At 34.1% G+C, this 10,824-nt stretch overlaps 1 non-coding gene across 1 annotated transcript; it reads left to right on the top strand.

The window, feature by feature from the left end:
- The first annotated feature begins 3,066 nt into the window (after nucleotides 1-3,066).
- Nucleotides 3,067-3,173, top strand: LOC128290856 (small nucleolar RNA R71). Its single transcript, XR_008280640.1, has one exon. It is a non-coding gene; the product is annotated as a small nucleolar RNA R71 (small nucleolar RNA).
- The last annotated feature ends 7,651 nt before the right edge of the window (nucleotides 3,174-10,824 follow it).

Raw genomic sequence — 10,824 nt, 5'->3', positions numbered from 1 at the left:
CACCTGGTTGATGACGATTGATGACGATATCTCCCACGCGATAATCCTACAATCGATCACAAACACATTAGACTTACGAATTAACGATAACTAACGTAAATCAACGTCAACTAACCCAATCATGACACAAGTTAGTTATTTACTCACGAGGGGCAAAATAGTCATTTTATCCTCTAAGGGTAAATCGGTGGTCCTACCCTACAAGGGTATTTTAGTAATTTTATAACTTATCCACTTGGGGCTATGGACCCATTGGGACCACATGGCCCATTTCATCCCATCGCGGCCCGAAATAGCCATCCTACTACTAGAGTAATGAGAAATACACACCTGTTAGGAGACTGTAGTTAACCCGCACTCCAAACACTCTTAGATGATGCCCAACCCAAACGAGCACGTTACAAAGCGAAAGGGATCAGCCAAGAAGGGTATGCCTACTCTCCTCATGGTTTGCTCTATTTAAAGCCAGCTCTCCATCGACTCTTATGTTAGCTTCCCGATGTGGGATCCCTCCATCACCAGAGTGTAAAACCAACACCAAATCTTGCCGTCCCAACATAGCAAAATAATCAACCTTTGCGTGCCAAGGGATTCGAACCAAAGTCCTCTCACATGCCAACTCATGTCACCACCGCTAGGCCATCAACTCATTTGTGTCATAAATCCAACACATTAAACTTTAAAGCGCACCTACTTGCTTCCAGATTTATTGAAAAGAAAAACCAAAATATATTGCAAGAGCCAAGACTTGAACCTTGGACCCCTTGCTTCCTCTATGGCGTCACTTCCTTGTCCCATAAGTGGCGCCACCTTTCCACTACACCACACTCCTTTTTATGTCATCTTTTACCCCTTTACTCTTAAAAGCCCAAACGCCAATTGCATCACCTGTTCATAAAATTAAAATTCCGAAGTGTACCACGGATTTAACTTAAGTTTGGGCCTTCCAAAGGCCCACTAACCTACTAAAATATATATTTTAACCAACCAGAACACACACAAATTTTAAAAATCACAGAAACACAGAAAACCCAAAAATTGGGGCGTTACACGCGCCATCTTCCAAGATGATCTTGTGCATGCATATAGACAGACTAATACAGAAAAAATAGAAGCGTTACCTAAATAAACATATTTTAAATGTGAGGGAAGTACCTTTAGTTCTAATTTAGCTGGCTCCTTGATTGACGCTTTTGGTTGGGCATAATCCATATACTCTAACTCCAAAGATTTAAAATGAGATTGCAGAGTAAATCCCCTTTAATTAGCTTTCAGCAAAGCTAAGTATTCATCCTCCTCTTCATTTTTTGGAGGGTTTGATGTCAAAATTTGTTCCAATGGGTCCTCAACATGGTTGAGCTCCTTTTCCTTGATTAATTCATCTAAATTGGAAACTACAGAACAATCATCAATTGTGTCAGGAAAATATTAAATGTTACTTGATCGTCCTAAACATGCATAGTAAGCTCACCTTTTTGCACATCAATAAGGGTCCTTCCAGTTGCTAGGAAAGGCCTTCCTAGGATGTTGTCACTTCTTTGTCTACTTCAAAGTCTAGAATAACAAATTCAGGAGGAAAATAAATTTGTCTACACGTACCAATACATCCTCGATTTTTCCTTCTGGATGTGCTAAAGATCGATCTACTAATTGAAGTGTAACCGTAGTAGGTCTAACTTTACCTATCCCCAACTTCTTAAATATTGACATGGGCATCAAGTTGATACTCGCACCCAAATCACATAGTGCCTTACCACAATATGTTGCTCCAATGTTGCAAGGTATGGTAAATCATCTAGGATCCCTTAACTTTGGGGGTATTTTATCTTGAAAATATGCACTACTTTTCTTTGTCAGGGCTACCATCTCAAATTCTCCAAGTATTCATTTTTTTAACAGGATATCCTTCAAGAATTTGATGTATTTCAGCATTTTTTCAAGTGCTTCAACCAACAAAATGTTGATATGAAGTTGTTTGAGTACGTCTAGGAACTTCTTGAATTGAACTTCCTACTTCTACTTTTGAAGTCTTTGAGGGTAGGGTGGTCGAGGCTTCTTTACTAGAACTAGTTGATTCATCTTCTGTGCCAATTCTGCATTTAACGAATTTGTTAGTTTATCAGAATTGATTGGTTCAGAAATTACCTTATCAAATATTGCAGATTCAGGTTCCGATGAAACTGAAATTTCAACACTTGGTTAAACTTCCTCTGAGTCTTGAGTATTAGCTGGCTCCTTTTCAACTTCGAAGGTGTTGGGCTCTAATGTCTTTTCGCTCCTCAATGTCAACGTTTTACAATGCTCCTTCCCAGGATTCCTCAGATTCTTTATATCACTAGGTAAAGCACCATGTGGTCAGTTTCTGAGTTTAGTTGCAAGTTGGCCCATTTGGCTTTCCAGGTTTTTCAATGTAGTTGCTTGGCTTTGGATTAAGGCATCATTTTTGCCTATGTATGCCTTCAACAAGTTTTTTAAGCCATTGGATGGTTTAGCTTGAGGTTGTTTCTAAATTTGTTAGGTAAAAATAGGTGGTTGGGTTAGTCTAGGTTGGGCGTATGTGTTACTGGGTCTAGCCCCTTGGTTACTCTAGGAGAAATTAGGGTGGTCTCGCCATGATGGGTTATAGGAATTGGATTGTAGCCCTTTTCTTCCTCGGTTTTGGTTCTGGTTACCCATGCAATAAGCAGATTCTGGGTTCGATGGACATTCTTCGAACAGATGTCCTTTCTCACAATAGACACAGGCTACATTTTCAAATTGATTCGGTAGTTGTGCTGCAAAACTATTAAACCCATTAGTGATAAAATTTTTAAGGATTGAGGATATTGAGGATACTTGAGATGCGAGTGAAGTAAGAGCATCTACTTCATGTATTCCAGTGACTTGTCTACCTAACACTGCTCGATTGGTTGGCCATTGATAATTGTTATTGCAATCCTTTCGATGATTTCATAAGCCTCATTGTAAAACATAGAAAGGAGAGCATCGTTAATAAAAGCGTCCACTACCATCCTCGTGTGAGCATTGAGACCATTAGAAAATGTCTCAAGTTGGATGAAATGAGGGATTCCGTCATGAGGGCACTTTTGTAATAATTCTTTGTACTTTTCGCATGCCTCAAACAAGGACTCATCATCCATTTGTTGGAAAGCAATGATCTCGTTCATCAACTTAATATTCTTGCTAGGTGAGAAATCCTTCATTATGAATCTTTCTGCTAACTCTTGCTATGTGGAAATTGAATTTGGTGGTAATGAGTTCAACTAGGCTCAAGCTCTATCCCTTAGCGAATATAGGAATAGTTTCAATCGTAGTGCATCTTCGAGTACCATGGCTAACTTTAAAGAATTACTCACCTCTATGAACAATCTTAAGTGTAGGTAAGGATCTTCAGTAGGCATTCCACTAAATTGGCCCATTGTCTGAAGCATCTGGAACATGACTGGCTTTAGCTCAAGCTATTGTGCCTTGATTTCGGGTCTCCTAATACCCGAATTAAGATCATGAAACACTAGCACAACATACTGTCTTAGAGCTCCACCCCTATCATTAGCAATAAGAATAGGATTTTGAGCAGGGTCTGCTTTATTTCCTTGATTCAGATTTTCAAAGTTCATCTCTCAGGTCCTTTTCCGACTTGCTTGTCTTCTTCGCTATCTAAAAGTTCTTTCAATCACAGGGTCTACAGGGAGTAAATAAATAAATCGATCAATACTCATAAACACCTGAAATAAACACAGAAAATTTAATTAAGTTAAAATTGAACAGGAAAATAAACTAAAATGCAAAATTCACAAATAATTACTTTTAAAAGCAGTCCCCGACAACGACGCCAAAAACTTGGAACAGCAAAAATGTGCAAGTGTACACAATTGCAACAAGTAATAAAGTGACAAGTAAATGTCAAGTTATCGTACCTACAAGGACTGTGAAAAGAAATATTTATAAATGCAATTTTAAAAACACTTCAAGTGGTTTTGAAATGTAAAATTTTTATGATGTATTTGGTATATAAATATTACCCTTTTGAAACTTTAATCCAAATGCATGTAATATTTTAATTTGTTAGGTTTATGTTTTCTATGTTATATTAATATCTAATATGGGTTATATATTCAAATTACATTTTAAAATAAAATAATACAAATGTGTTAAAATCATTAATTAAAAAAATTCTAAAAATAATACAACGTGTTAATATCTAATTACAAATTTTAATGATTATATTTAAATATTTAAAATATAGTATATATATTCTAATTAAATTTTATAAATAATTAATATTAATTACTTAGAAATATTTAAAATTAATATTTCATATATTATAATATTAACAATAAGTTATAATAAATTATTTTTATATTCTTGCTAAAATATCATAATATTAACTAATTTGAACATTATTTAAATGCATATTTGTTACTTTATACTACCATGTCTAAAATGGACATTTTATTTCTCAAAAGTACTCTTTGACGGCAATGCTAAACACTCAAATATTAAACCAAACTTTTCAAAAGCACTTCTCAAAAGTACTTTTTCACTGCACTTTTTCACTGCACTTTTTAAAAATACTTTTCAAAAGCAATGCTAAACTAGCCTTTAGTCCTCAATACTTACACATCCTATCAATTTGATTCTAATTCTAAATAATTCTACAACACCTAAAATTTTTGATTTATCGTATGCCGATATATCGAGAAATTTAGTAGAATTCCAATATGAGAAAATTAGAATTTTTGAGTGATTATGTTAATTTTAATTTATTGAGAAGCCTTTAGAAAGCAATTTTAGTTAATCTGACTACTCGAGGCCCAATCGAGTAAAAAAAGAGATTAGGGGAAAAATAATAATTTTTCCACTGAATGGGTAAATTGGCCATTTAAAATATTTGTAAGATTAAATATTAGAATAATTTTTAATTTTGTGTGATGAGATAATGAAGGAGCTTATTAATTAAATTTTAAGTGTTAAAATGGTATTTTGAACACATGTTAAAAGCTTTAAACCCAATACACTATAATTTTATATAGTAAAAATTGGAACAAAAGAAGAAATATCTTTTCTTCTTCCTCTATTAGTGAGCACCCTAAAAGGTGGGATAAATATCTTTATTCTTCTTCATTTTTCTCTCAACTCCACACATTTTTCTCTCCAATTCCCATAATTTTTTTAGCCATTTCTCATAATTTCTTGTAAAACCATAAAACCATCATCATTAAATCTTTGCTAAGCATTATCCCTCATCATCTCCCCTATTAAAGTCTCTAGGAGTTGAGCTCTAATGTAAGAAAATGTAATAGGAGGTTGAAAGGAAGTATTCAAGGTATTGGTTTTATAATTTTCATATTATTTATGCTTAGTGTCATGTTCTTTGTAAGCATTTAAGTTGTTGAGCCATATTTATGGCTATTTAATAAAATGTGTGTTAATAATTATTTATTGTTCATAAAAATTTTTTGAAGAAGGTTAATAATTATTTATTGTTCATGAAAAAAAAATTGAAGAAGGAAAGGTGGGAGCTAGCAAGGGAAAGGAAAAACTTATTAATTAAGGTGGATTTAGGCTTCTCTAACTCTATTGAATCACTTTTATTTGGTAAGATATATGGAAGATTTATTAAAACATTTATTTAGAATTAGTATTGTTTAAAATTGAATTATCATTGAATTAAATATACTATAATATATTAATGTTAAATGTTTATGAAAGTATAGTTTGCGGTAAGGAAATAACTTTATGAATGGTTTTCAAGATAAGTCTTCTTGAGGAGATATTAGTGGAAACATAAAGATGGTTTAATGCTATGGTAGGACTTATGGCTTTGTATTGTAATGACTACTGACTCGAATATTGGTCGAAACCATAAACTTGATCGTAGATGCAATTATTGACATTATAGAAATACTAAAACAAGGCCCTAGTAGCTTAGCTAAATAGTTAGGATACAATTAACATACCAATAAGGGACTCCCATTTTGTATTATGGTACTTGATCTGCCATAATTTGATATGACAAATTAGGTTATTTTTGCTACTTAAAAAGCTTGTAATCAAGCATTTTTATATTATTTTCATTAGTCTTAGGAATTATCTCGTAGCTATCTTTAATTGAATAAAACGAGTTTTTTTTTATGATGTTTCTTGACTAATTAGGCCAATTTGAGCATAGAAAATTTCCAATGAGTTGATGTAGTATGCAAGAAACAACTTGAATCAAAAGAAACCAAGGAGTTAATGGACTGGATCGAATGTCGCAACATTAAAACAACTAAAGTCGTGACATTTAAGCTGCTCCAACAATTAAACAAAGTTTCGACCAACATCAACAAGGGAAGTAAATTGCGGCCAAAGTCTTGACATTGGAAGCAAGAAGTTGCAACATTCAACACTGGAGTAGCAACAATCGAGATAGTAGCTGTAATATCCCGAATTATGGCCTAATCAGAATAGTGGTTTTGGGACCACAAATCTGAGATAGAAATGATTATTTTATTATCATTTTAAGGTCTATGGCATGATTTCATGATTGTGTGAAATTTTCGTTTAGAAATTTTATCGATAGAGGGTCCAATTTGATATTTAGGACTAAATTGCAAAAGTTGTAAAATGTGTGTTCTAGTTCACAAAAGGTACTAAGTACTTGTGAGTAATGGGTTTTTAAAGTGGAGGTCCTTCGATAGTAATTAGACCATTATACTAGTTTAGACAAAAATACCTAAAGGAAGAAAAAAACACCATAGTTTTTAATTAAGGGCATTTTGGTCATTTAGTTATTAAAATGAATTAAAAACAAAATTAAAAGCCAATTTTTGTCCATCTTCTACCCCTTGGTTGAATTTCACATGAGGAAGACATAGCTTGGGTTTTTCAAGCTTCCAAGCTCGATTGTAAGTCCATTTTAGCCCCGTTTTTAATGTTCTATATGTTTTTTGGAGTCCCGGTAACTTGATTAAGCTTATTCTAGCAATAATTTAACCTAGGGTTTATATTTGGAAAAATACCCATAGGTGAAATGTGTTTATTTTTATGTTTTATTGTAGAATACAAAGCTTGAAATTGTGTTAAACAACTTTTTCTAAGCGATTTTACGTGAAAACGAGTAAAATGACATAATCGGTAAAAATACCTAATGTTCATAAGTACATGTTAGAGTGAGAATTTGATGTTTCCATAGAAGGGAAAAATGATCAGCATGTCATCAAACATAAGAAAATAGGATGAAGTTTAATTTCTGAGCCTTGGGGAAAAAGTGTAAATATGTAAAAGTTTAGGGGCAAAAATGTAAATTTGCCAAAGTTTGAGTGAAGGATTGTTTTAATAAATGTGAGTATTAAATAATCTAAATTTGTTATTTTAGATCAAGAGAAACAAGATTCGAGTCGTGATGGAGGGAAAAATAAAGTTTACGAGGAATAGGCTCGATTTCTAACATTTTGTATCGAGGTAACTTCATGTGTAAATGTAGTAACATAATTGTCATTTTAAGTAATTTAATGTTATTTATATGATATGATGATTATTATCATGAAATATTGTGCTTTGTGGATTATTATTTAGTATTATGCAAATTAAGTGAGCTACTTGATAAATATGAAATGCTATCAAGTCTCAGTTTCGACATTTTGTGGAAGACAGGAAAGATGAGTGATTGGGGAAAATCCCGTTTGAACCTTGGGAATAGATTAGGATACAAGTGACATGTCACTAGGATATTTGAGTTCCGAGCCTGTTCAGTTGAGTCCGAGTTCGTGAGATGTAACTAGGCATCCGAACTCGTTGAGTTAAGTCTGAGTTCACTTATGGATGCAAATGCCCGAGCTCGTTGAGTTGAGTCCGAGTTCGCTTATGGGAGGGTTACATGGTAGCTTGGCTACATAATTTCTGCACGCTATTGAGTTTGTCTAGCTGCGGGTATGGCACTTATGTGCATGCAATCCGTGTATCCAAATTATATTCTGATGTGTTCAACGGGTGAATTTAAGTGAATAAGGAGAATACTTAAGACGAAGGTGACATGTTGGTAAGTGTGGTGAATGAGAAAATTTGGACAGGTATGTGCTTAAACCCTCAGTTTGAGAATTTGGTATGATGAAATTGTGGTAGGATAGTAAATGCAAATGTAACATGAATGTCTTGGTGATATTTATACAAATGATGTTTTATGTTGGATTGCGTGATTATGTTAATTGCTATTTACATGTGAACTTACTAAGCATTTATGCTTACTCCCTCCTTTCCATTCTTTTTAGTTTTGACAAGCCAGTTCAGAAATTGGGAACGATCGGAGGCTCGTTCACACTATTCGTGGACCTATTTGGTATATTGGCTTGTATATTTTAAGTATGGCATGTATAGCATTATAATAATTTTGTGTATATGATCTTATGATATGAATATTGGGTGGTAAGGAAATGTTTGGTAATTATTAGCCATTGGAATGGCTAATCAAGATCATATTTGGTGTTATGTATACTTAATGTGCTATCTAATCCATGGAAATTCATAAAAAGGTGAAATTTGCTATAAAACAATATCATGCAACAGCAATGACATGAGTTTGAAAAATCACTAAAATAATAGATATAGAATTAAATGATGAATAAAATATAAAATTGAAGCTTATTGAGTCTATTTTCATATGGAAGAAATAAAACAGGTAAATAAGTTGTATTTTATGAGAAATTTGAGTTTTGATTGAATAGGGTTAGAGCGATTTCTGAATCCCCTGTTATAATTTTAGAAAGTCACTAAAAATTGTACAAACATAATTAGGAGTCATAATTTATATTTATAGATTCCTTATTGAGTCTATGTTTGTGAGAAACAAATGGCATAGTCATCTGAATTCTTTACAGAGAGAAAAGTTATTCGTAGTGAACAGAGGTTAGAGAAGTCAAACATTGAAATAGGGAAAACTTTAACTAATAAATTGTACTAACTGGCCTAACCAAAAATTCTGGAAAAAAATTAGTAAATAGATATATGAGTCTAGTTTCAGGGAAAATTTACGGATTTTAATTTCAAGTATTGTAACTCGAGATATGATTTTTTTTAGCGATTGTGACACAGATGGGCAGTTTATTACAAAAGGTGAAATAAATTGTTTGAAATTGTTTAAGTGATAATTTAAGTCTGTTAACGCCTCGTGCTCGACTCCAGCGATGGTCTCGGGTAAGGAGGTGTTACATTTAGTGGTATCAGAGCTACGGTTTAGTCAGTTCTCGAACTAACGTAGCGTATGTACGGGCTTTGCTATACATGCTATATATATATTGTGTTAGTGTGACGACTCCTGACCTTTAAAATGATTTTTTTATAATAAATGGATCCCGATCTAGCTGTAGTCGATGATGTTGAGACCAATGCGCCAGCTCCTGTTGAAGGGGCGGCGCCGACTGAAAATCGACCTCCTACTGTTAGTCAAGGACTCCAGATGATGAATGCATGGTGCAATGAGTCCGTTCGTATGAACCTGAATGCTCAAGAACCTCCCCTACCTCCCCCGATTCCTCAACCTGTACCCCCGATGCCTCAAGGTATGGATTTGATGAAATTTCTAGGAACCCCAGTTGACAGAATTTGCAAGCAAGGGGCTAAAGAATTAAGGGCAAGTGTTGATGATGATACCGAGAAAGTAGAATTTTGGCTTGAGAATTCTATTCGGGTATTTGATGAATTGTCTTGTACACCTGAAGAGAGTTTAAAATGTGTTATATCCTTGTTGAGAGATTCAACCTATTATTGGTGGAAGACATTTATTTCAGTGGTACCGAAAGAGAAAGTGACTTGGTAGTTCTTTCAAGAAGAATTTCGGAAGAAATACATCAGTGAAAGTTTTGTTGAACAGAAGTGTAAAGAATTTCTCGAGTTGAAACAAGAAAACATGATAGTTACTAAGTATGAAAGGGAGTTCGTTCAGTTGAGGTAATATACTAGAGAATGTATTCCTTTAGAGGCTAAAATGTGCAGATGATTTGAAGATGGACTCAATGAAGACATCAAAGTATTTGTGGGAATTCTTGAGTTGAAAGAGTTCGTAGTACTTGTTGATCGGGCTTGCAAGGCTGAAGAAATAATTAAAGAAAAGAGAAAGGCAGAGGCTGAGATTAGAAATTTGAAGAAAAGACCGATGAGCAGTGCATTCCCACCGCAATCTAGAAAATCCAGAGATATGTATTCTCGTTCTCATGTTTTTGACGGACATTCATATGGGAATCGTAAGAAGCAAAATGCGGGTTTTAAATCTCAGACTACTTCTGTGGCTAGTGTGGGAAATTCGAGATTTGTTAGACCTAAGTGCCAACGATATGGTAGAAGTCACCTTGGTCCATGTAGAACTAACGAATGTTACTAGTGTGGTTCTCCAGATCATGTTATTAGAGATTGTCCCAAGAGAATTGAGAAAGAAATATTTCAGAATGTAAAACCTAGTGGTGCAGTTTCGAGAGGAAAATCTTTGAGAAATGCTAGGAATGAGGCAAGCGACAAGAATGTAGTCAGAGATTCAGCATTTAAATCTGAAGCTAGAGCTCCGGCTACAGCTTATGCCATAAGGGCGTGTGAAGATGCTTCATCTCCCGATATGACCACTGGTATTTTCTCTCTTTATGATGTTAACGTTATTGCTTTGATTGACCCCGGTTCTACTCATTCATATGTGTGCATGAAATTGGTGTCTAATATGAGTATGCTTGTTCAGTTTACGAAATTTATGATTAAAGTGTCAAACGCATTAGGCAAATGTATTATAGTTGATAAAGTATGCAAGAAATGTCCTTTGATGATTAGAGGTCATTATTTTCTGGCCGACTTGATGTTGTT

Source organism: Gossypium arboreum, chromosome 3 (genome assembly GCF_025698485.1).
Source record: "Gossypium arboreum isolate Shixiya-1 chromosome 3, ASM2569848v2, whole genome shotgun sequence".
Lineage (NCBI taxonomy): Eukaryota > Viridiplantae > Streptophyta > Magnoliopsida > Malvales > Malvaceae > Gossypium > Gossypium arboreum.
The sequence above is the reverse complement of the archived record's forward strand: the minus strand, read 5'-3'. Positions and strand labels throughout refer to the sequence as shown.